Below are 7,718 nucleotides of genomic sequence, written 5' to 3'. Positions count from 1 at the left end.
CAGGTTGTGATCCCTCCAGGAGCAGCAGGGTGTGATCCCTCCAGGAGGAGCAGGATGTGACCCCCTCCGGGAGCAGCAGGGTGTGATCCCTCCAGGAGGAGCAGGATGTGATCCCTCCAGGAGGAGCAGGATGTGATCCCTCCAGGAGGAGCAGGATGTGATCCCTCCAGGAGGAGCAGGATGTGATCCCTCCAGGAGCAGGATGTGATCCCTCCAGGAGGAGCAGCACTGCCACTGTCCTCAGCAGAGTCAACATCAAGTGACGTGCAAGAAGATTTCTTGCCCTCAGAGCTGCCTTTCCTTGGCTGGTTCCCCCTGCAGGATGCCAACACTTCCTGGGCACCAGGACATTTAGGTCTGCCCCAGACCCAAGGGCTGCCCCTGTGCCTCAGTGTCCCCATGCCTGTTCACTCAGATTTTGGAGCCTCAAACCCAGGAGTGTTTGCAGCCCTGGTGAGAGCTCCTCGTCTGGAGAGCTCTGGTGATGGTTCCTCTTCAGCTTGGCACAAGACAGGCTCTCTCCCATTTCCCATCCTATTATCCTCTTCATAAAAACCAACTTTAACAGGCCTATTTTATAATGTTTGGGTTTTGTTTGCTACTGTAGTCGTCAGCCAGCAGCCAGATGGCAAGGCAGCACGGGCCAGTGTTCCAAGGAGCTTTCCAAGTTCCTGGTCGAGACAATGACACAATTGAGGACAAATAAACAGAAACAGGAGCAGAATGTCAGCGAGTGCAGAGCACCAGGATGGGAGCAGGAGGAGGCCAGCCCTGGACTGAGGATCAAAGAGGTGCCTCAACCACAGGAGGAGTCCAGCTCGTGGCTGCAGCCCTGCCCTGGCCCTCTCTGCCCCAGCACCCAGTGGAAGATGCTTCAGGAGAGGGTACAAGGAGTGTCCTGGAGAAAGATGTAGCAGCATTGCATGGCAATTGCTTTTTTTTTATTCTTTCTCTGTTACAAGATGTTCTGCAAATGCATAAAATCTGTTTTCCTGTGTCCTCGTGTTCCTTGTGCCCCAACTCATCCCATTCCTCCCTCTGTCTCCTCAGCTGCTGATTTTTGCCAAATCTGTACAAATTTAATATGATTGGGACACCCAGCCTTTAGAGGCTGTTTGGTTGGAATCAGCCAAGGAGGTGGAGAGGAGAGGGGAGTTAGAGTAGAGGGATGAGTGGGGACATGGCTCAAGCTTCCTGTCAGGAGCCCAGTTCCCCTCCTGCAGCCCCCGAATGCTCACAAATGCCTCTTGAGTTCAGATGTTTCCCCAAGTGTTTTCACATTTGAAATGTCCTGGTTTGGTAGTTGTCAAATGCTTATATTTTTGTTTCCATCCTAAGGACCATTTGGTTAGAAATGTTTGATTCTATTTCAAACAGCACCAAAGCTCAGTATTTAGGTGTTTCAATTCTTTCAAAAATAAATATTCCTATTTTCACAACTCCTACTCCCCTTTCTCTTTTTTTAGCTGGAATAGTCAAAGCTTCAAAATCTCTGATGAATGAGAAAATGCATTTTTTGCCCTGGCTGGTGGAGTTGAGTTTAATGGGACCATGATACAACCAGCTGCCAGGAAACTCTCTTTTTAGGTCTGAAAGCTAAAAGGTGATTACACTGCTGCCATAAATACAATGATTTGCCAGTTGTAGTTTGTTCCTGATGCATCTGCAGTACCAGAGGGCTTGGCAAGGGTTGGGCTGAAGGATGAGGGTTGAGCTGAGCAGGATGAGGGCAAAGCAGAGTGTATGGACACCCTGCCCAGGGTCTGTCTGCCTGGGAATTCCAGAGACAGCCCTGGTGTCACCCAGGGGGGAGATTTACATTTCCCAGCATGAATTTTCTCCTGGGCAGCCTGTACAGCCCCGTGGGGATTGTCTCTCTCCATCCCCTGTGCAGATCAATGGGTCTGGGAAGGAAACCATCCCCTCCTGCCTCCCACCTCTTCCCATCCCTCTCCAAAGCAATGCCCCAGATTTTGCCCTGGAATAAAATCAAATCCTCTGAAATTTACTGCAGTGTTTATGAAAATTTCCAGCTCTTTTGTCTCCTGAGGAAGGAGCCTTACCCTGGAAAACTCACCATCCCAAACACCTCCTCCCCCAGCACAAGTCTGGCTCTGGGCACACGGACACAGCACGAGAGGAGTCGCTGCAGGAGGGTGAGTTATTCTTTTGAAGTGGCTTCTGACACTAAAAAGTCCCTTGTGCTGGGTGTTGTGATTGCTGGCTAATTCAGAAAGGGATATTTTTGGAGTCTGGGTGTCCTCATTCCCCATTTTCCTCAGGAAAATGGCTGTAGCTCCAGGTGAGCTGGCTCAAATGATTGCACCTGTTGAAACCAAAATGCTGAGGGGAAAAGTGTCCCTCCTGCAAAACTGGAGCTTCAAAATCCCATAATTCCCAGTGCACAAGTGTGATGGATCACAGGTCATTTCTCTCTAAGTTTCCCCACCCCATGTATGCACTTTTAACCTGTTAAATTCAGATCATCTGCCAAGGTGGTGACAATCATTCCACCTTGAGAGAAATCCTGTCCCTACACAGGGGCACAACCAGTTCCTCTGGAATTACTCAGATTTTTCATCATATTGAACAAAATACAAGGTCACCCAGAGAAAGATGCTGCATTTGGTGGCACATGGAAATACCAGCCAGTGTTTTCACCAAGGCTAAGACCTTGCTGTTCTCTGCTTCAGACTCCTTCTCTCACTCAGGGCAGCTTCACAAGGCACAGAGAGGTTTCCAGTTTTGAGGCATGAGATTATTCACTGCCCTGACGAATCCCAAAATTACCGAGGAAAGATGTACATCATGGTATTTTCCACTTGGCTGGGCAGCACTGGATGACCCAGCTGGAGGTGAGCAGCCTTGGCAGACAAGGAGAAGGATGCTGGAGCTTCCCACACTGGGCAGGGCAGGGCAGCACCACCCAGAGAAAGAGCTGCTCTCTGTGCAAAGAAGCCACTTGCTGCTCCCTGAGCACTAAAAATCTGATTTTCCTCGTTTATTTTACTTAACTCCTTGCTCCAGGGGAATTCAATGATGCAGAGGGTAGAGCTCAAACCTGGGTAGAGTGGCAAGTAAATCAGGTTTGCTGGGGTCGGGGAATCTCTCTGCATTTCTGCCTGGGCCTTTTTAAATGACTGTGGAGGAACGAGCATGGGCAGCTCCAGAGAGGCTGGTTGGAAGGCACTGAGTGGAATATCTGTCTTTATTTAAGTTGGAAGCAGCACTGCTCTTGCCTTTCTATTGCCCACTGAGGTCACCTCTGCAGCCTTTTGCTCTGGCTCCCTCCTGCTGGGACCCACCGGCCTCTCTACCCATCAGAGGTGTTTTTCTTTGCTCTGCTGGTTCCAGGCTCTCTGGGAGAGCTGCTTGGAAGCCAGAGCCTGTCACCAAACCAGAGCTGCACCTCTGCCAAATGATTCATTTCTCCTGACTTCAGACTTTTTATATATATATATAAGTATATATTTACGTATGTAAAATCTACCACGGCAGTGGCTGGGAGGTGCCAGTGCCCTCCTGTGACATGTTGTCCCCTGGCTTTGCTCCAGGGATCCTTGTCCCCAGCCAGGAGGGGTGGGATGGGGGTCACTCTCTTGGGGACAGCTGCTTTGAGCAGGGATTGGGTTCAACTCCCAGCTGTAGCAAAGCTCAGACCAAGCAAGACAAACTATCCCACTGTCTGGCTCCAGCATCGTGGCACAGTGCCCTGAGAGCAGATCCCAGCACTCAGCTGAGGTGTGAAGGACATACAAGATGATCCAGACCTTCTAAAGAATTAGAGTATTTTCTAGCATTAATGATTCTATGAACATTCCATGAGTCTATGACTCCATGATTCCAGGATTCCATGATTCTGTGACCCAGTCACAACCTGTCAGCTGTGGTTACTGGGCTTTCTTTTAACCAACCACATGCTCTGGCACAAACTTGGAGGCAGAATCAGGCCCAAGGGGTGGCCACAGAGGCACATGGAGACATGGTCCAGGCTGGGATCTAATGCCCTTGGACCTGTCATTGATTGCAAAGCCAGGCTGGGGAAAGGGTGGGTGTTTTCACATGGGTTTACACCTGGAGGGCTCAGGGTCTGAGCTGAAACCAAGGGCTTTGAACAGTGCAGGAGGGGGGCTGGGGCTCTGGGGGAAGCTGAGAACTGGCCCCACTTTGGTAGAGCTGAGGTTCCCCTGGGCACAAAGCCAGGGCAGGACGTACCCAGGGGAGATTGCACCAGCCTTGAGGTGCTGCTGCAACCCAGGGAGCTTCCCTTTCTGTGGGGCCCAAAATGGGCACTGTCAGGCCTGCCAGGGCACAGCCTTCCCAGGGACACCCCCGGACTGGGCAGTGCTCAGACCATCCCAGCAAGGACTTACTTCAGTCTGGGCTGGAGGCTCTTGGGTTTCCACTCCCAGGTGCTCTCCATGGGTGATCCTGGGCGAGGTGCTGTGCCAGGAGCCACCCACAGAACCACAGAACCATGGAATCAACTGGGTTGGAAAAGACCTCTGAGATCATTGAGTCCAACCCATGACCCAACACCACCTTGTCACCCAGCCCATGGCATTGATGCCACATCCAGTGTCTTCTTAAACATCTCCAGGGACGGTGACTCCACCCCCTCCCTGGGCAGCCCATTCCAATGGCTGAGCACCCTCTCTGGAAAGAAATTCTTCCTAATATCCAACCTAAACCTCCCCTGGCACAGTTTAAGACTGAGCCCTCTTGTCTTGCTGAGAGTTGCCTGGGAAAAGAGACCAACCCCCCCCTGGCTCCCCCCTCCTGTCAGGGAGTTGCAGAGAGTGAGGAGGTCTCCCCTGAGCCTCCTCTTCTCCAGGCTGAGCCCCCCCAGCTCCCTCAGCCTCTCCTCACAGCACTTGTGCTCCAGTCCCTTCCCCAGCTGGACACACTCCATCCCCTCCATGTCCAGCTCCCTGTGGTGCTTTGCTCCTCGTTGCCTTCCCAAATCATATCTCTGGAGCTCCGGAGCGCTGCCCCCAGTCTGTGCCAGGGCCTGTTTGCACTTTGGGCTGGGTTTGCAGCAGGGAATGAGAACACTTCCTCACCACCCAGGGCTGCCATGGACACAGGCAGGATGATGTCATGTGCACATGGAGCAGGAATGAGCAGAGGCACCCAGGCAGCAGGAGGGACACAGAAATCCACGGGGTCACCCTTGGGAGGGGGGTATCCAAATCCCCATGGCTTTCACATCCCTGGGGATGGGAGTGCTTCTCCCTGGGAGCACCTGTGGTGTCACCATGCCATGAGGCTTCTGTGGGCAGTCCCACCACATCCCATCCAACACAAACTGAGCCCTGCAGGATCCGGGGATGCTCCTTCTTTCCCTTTCTTTTCACGGTTATTTTTTGTTGTTGTTTTTGCTTTATTGGTCTGAGCAGATGTTCTAAACATCTGGCAGCAGCATGTTTGTTCTGTAGGCCCTTCTGTGTTGTGTTAGTGACAAAGCAGCGGAGAAAGGAGCAGGAATGGCTCTGGTACATCTTTTGCTGCACAATCCAGATGTTTTGGCATCTGTGCTGCTTTTCTGCTGGTGCCCAGTGGCTGTCCTGCCATGGCCCCAGTTAAACTGGGCAACTTCCAGTGTCTCCCAGTGCCAGGAAGCCTAGTTTTGAGAAGTGGTACAGAAGGGGATGAATAATCAGCAGGGTTAAGTCTGAGGTTTGGCTTTGGTAGGCTCTGCTCCATGACCTGGGAATGGAGCCTCTCCAGCCTGCTCCAAGTGCCACGTAGTAAAGTCCTGGCTGGAAGTTTTCCCTGAAGAAAGGTAATGATGAAATCCCACTTTATTTTCTAAGTGCAAAGATTTCACAGGCTCGCCTCGACTGCAGAACAGAAACACTGGTAGGAAACTACAAATCAGTAGTTTATTTAAAGAAAAGAGACAACCCGATCCTTAACAAAAATAAATGAGGGGCATGAGGGAAAACGTTTGTTTTTCCACTTTTGAGCTGAGAAGTCCATTTGTAACGTATGTGTGGAAAAAAAACCGTGCAGGGTTGTGGCCAAGCTCCATTTGGGAGCATCCCCCGTGTGCCGCCAGCCCAAGGGCAGCTCCGCAGCTGTGCTTTGAACCACCCGCCTGCAGGGAGCAGGCGAGTCCTTCCTCCACAGCCCCACTGTCCCAACTCTCCTTTCTGGAGACAGCATTGTCTGGAAGCAGTGTCTGTCTCCCTGAATATTCACTGATAAAGCCGTGGCTCGCTGCTCCAGGAGTGGAACAGGGAATTTATCCCACAGTGCTGGGAGACTGGAGAGTGTAAAAATCATGTCAAGGCACAAAAAGTCCTTGGCCTGGGCTTCGGGTTGTGAAAGCTGAGGTTGCTCTGCTGACATCAATCCTGATTTGCTGCGGGGAGGTGAGGAATTCCGTGATTGCAAAGGCATATTCCCAAGCCAAATTGTCCTCCCGTGCTGTGGTCGGAGCAGTAAAGCTCCAAACCAGCTGGCTGCTCTGTCTTCCCTCAAACCAAAAGGGGATTTGTGTTTTTACCATATTGCCCATCAACTTCAATTATCTTCCTTATCCCTCTCTGTGGGAGAGAAGATCCCTGAAGTGAGCCAGGAAGGGAAGAAATACATATTTATAGAAACAAGTGTGTTAGTTCTCCCATCTCCAGGGGAATGGATAGAGAAGGGAGGGGGATGAAACGGGGCTGCTGGATCTTGTTTTGAAGAGAGCTGTTGAGGGGTGCCAGGGGGATGTCTTCAGCTCATCAGCCACCGTGGATGGGGCTTTCAAGGAGGTTCAGAAGGATCATGGAGCCACTGAGGGTTTCAGGTGCCATGGCAGGTTGCTGCATCCCATCTCCCAGGTGGCTCAGCTCCCTGCAGAAGGGATGGATTGTTAGTGCCTATCTGGGGATTAGGATGTGTGGAGGATTAGAGGAATTACCAAAGGCTTGCAGGGCACTGCTGGTGCACTCGAGGGGGGGTCAGAAGGTTATCAGCCTGTTGGAGAAGCTGTATTTCTTGTATGTCTTTCCACAAGAAGAAGAAACCTCAACTAGGTTGTAAAATCCCACCAACTGCTCCTTCTTGGTGGCACTGTAAGATTTAAGGGACATCCAGGAGTCTCAAGTGCCTCAGGGCAGTGACTCCTGAAGGAGGATGGAGTCCACAGAGTAGTTCTTCTCCTGCTGGGACCTGCCAGGGGGCTCAGGGTGGAGGGTAGTTGGTCAGATGGGGCATGAACAGAACTGAAAGAGGGCTGTGAGCTCCCCAGGGCTGCCAGGGGAACGTCCCTGCCAGCAGAGACAAACGAGATGAGAAATGCAGAACTGCTTCGTTTGTCTCTCTCAGTTTGGGGAAGTGAGAGGGAAAACTCCCACTGCAAGTGCTGCAATGCTGCCAAAAGAGATCCAGCAGGAGCATTTGCACAGTCTTGGAGGAGGAGGAGGATGTTTCCTTTGAGCTTGGAAGGAGGCAGCCCAGCCCAGCCAGAGAAACCACGGCCCTCATGGGCACAGGGAACATCCTTCCATCCAACACCTGCATGTGCCTCAAACAGGGGAGCCACGGGCTGGTCACACAGTGCAGCCCCAAAACTGCTCAAGCCAAGGTCTGCAGCCCAGACAGCAACGATTTCCACCTCTCCACGAAGATACTTTCCTCCACCTCCTCTCCATGAAGATGCTTTCCTCCTCCACCTCCTCTCCATGAAGATGCTTTCCTCCACCTCCTCTCCAGGAAGACGCTTT

At 51.9% G+C, this 7,718-nt stretch overlaps 1 protein-coding gene across 2 annotated transcripts in view; it reads right to left on the bottom strand.

Annotated features, from left to right (window-relative positions):
* FLI1 (Fli-1 proto-oncogene, ETS transcription factor) overlaps positions 1-4,457 on the bottom strand; it is a 104,112-nt gene extending 99,655 nt beyond the window's left edge. Inside the window, exon 1 of one of the 2 annotated variants that reach the window (XM_027699365.1) lies at positions 4,374-4,457. The gene's annotated coding sequence lies outside the window, so the exon portion shown is untranslated. Of the gene's footprint in view, positions 1-3,490; positions 3,732-4,373 lie in introns of those variants that run through there. The other variant, XM_027699364.1, reaches the window with a different exon arrangement.
* Between the last annotated feature and the right edge of the window lie 3,261 nt (positions 4,458-7,718).

The sequence above is a fragment of the Neopelma chrysocephalum genome, unplaced genomic scaffold, assembly GCF_003984885.1.
Source record: "Neopelma chrysocephalum unplaced genomic scaffold, ASM398488v2 Primary Assembly neopelma1_138, whole genome shotgun sequence".
NCBI classification, from domain to species: domain Eukaryota; kingdom Metazoa; phylum Chordata; class Aves; order Passeriformes; family Pipridae; genus Neopelma; species Neopelma chrysocephalum.
The sequence above is the reverse complement of the archived record's forward strand: the minus strand, read 5'-3'. Positions and strand labels throughout refer to the sequence as shown.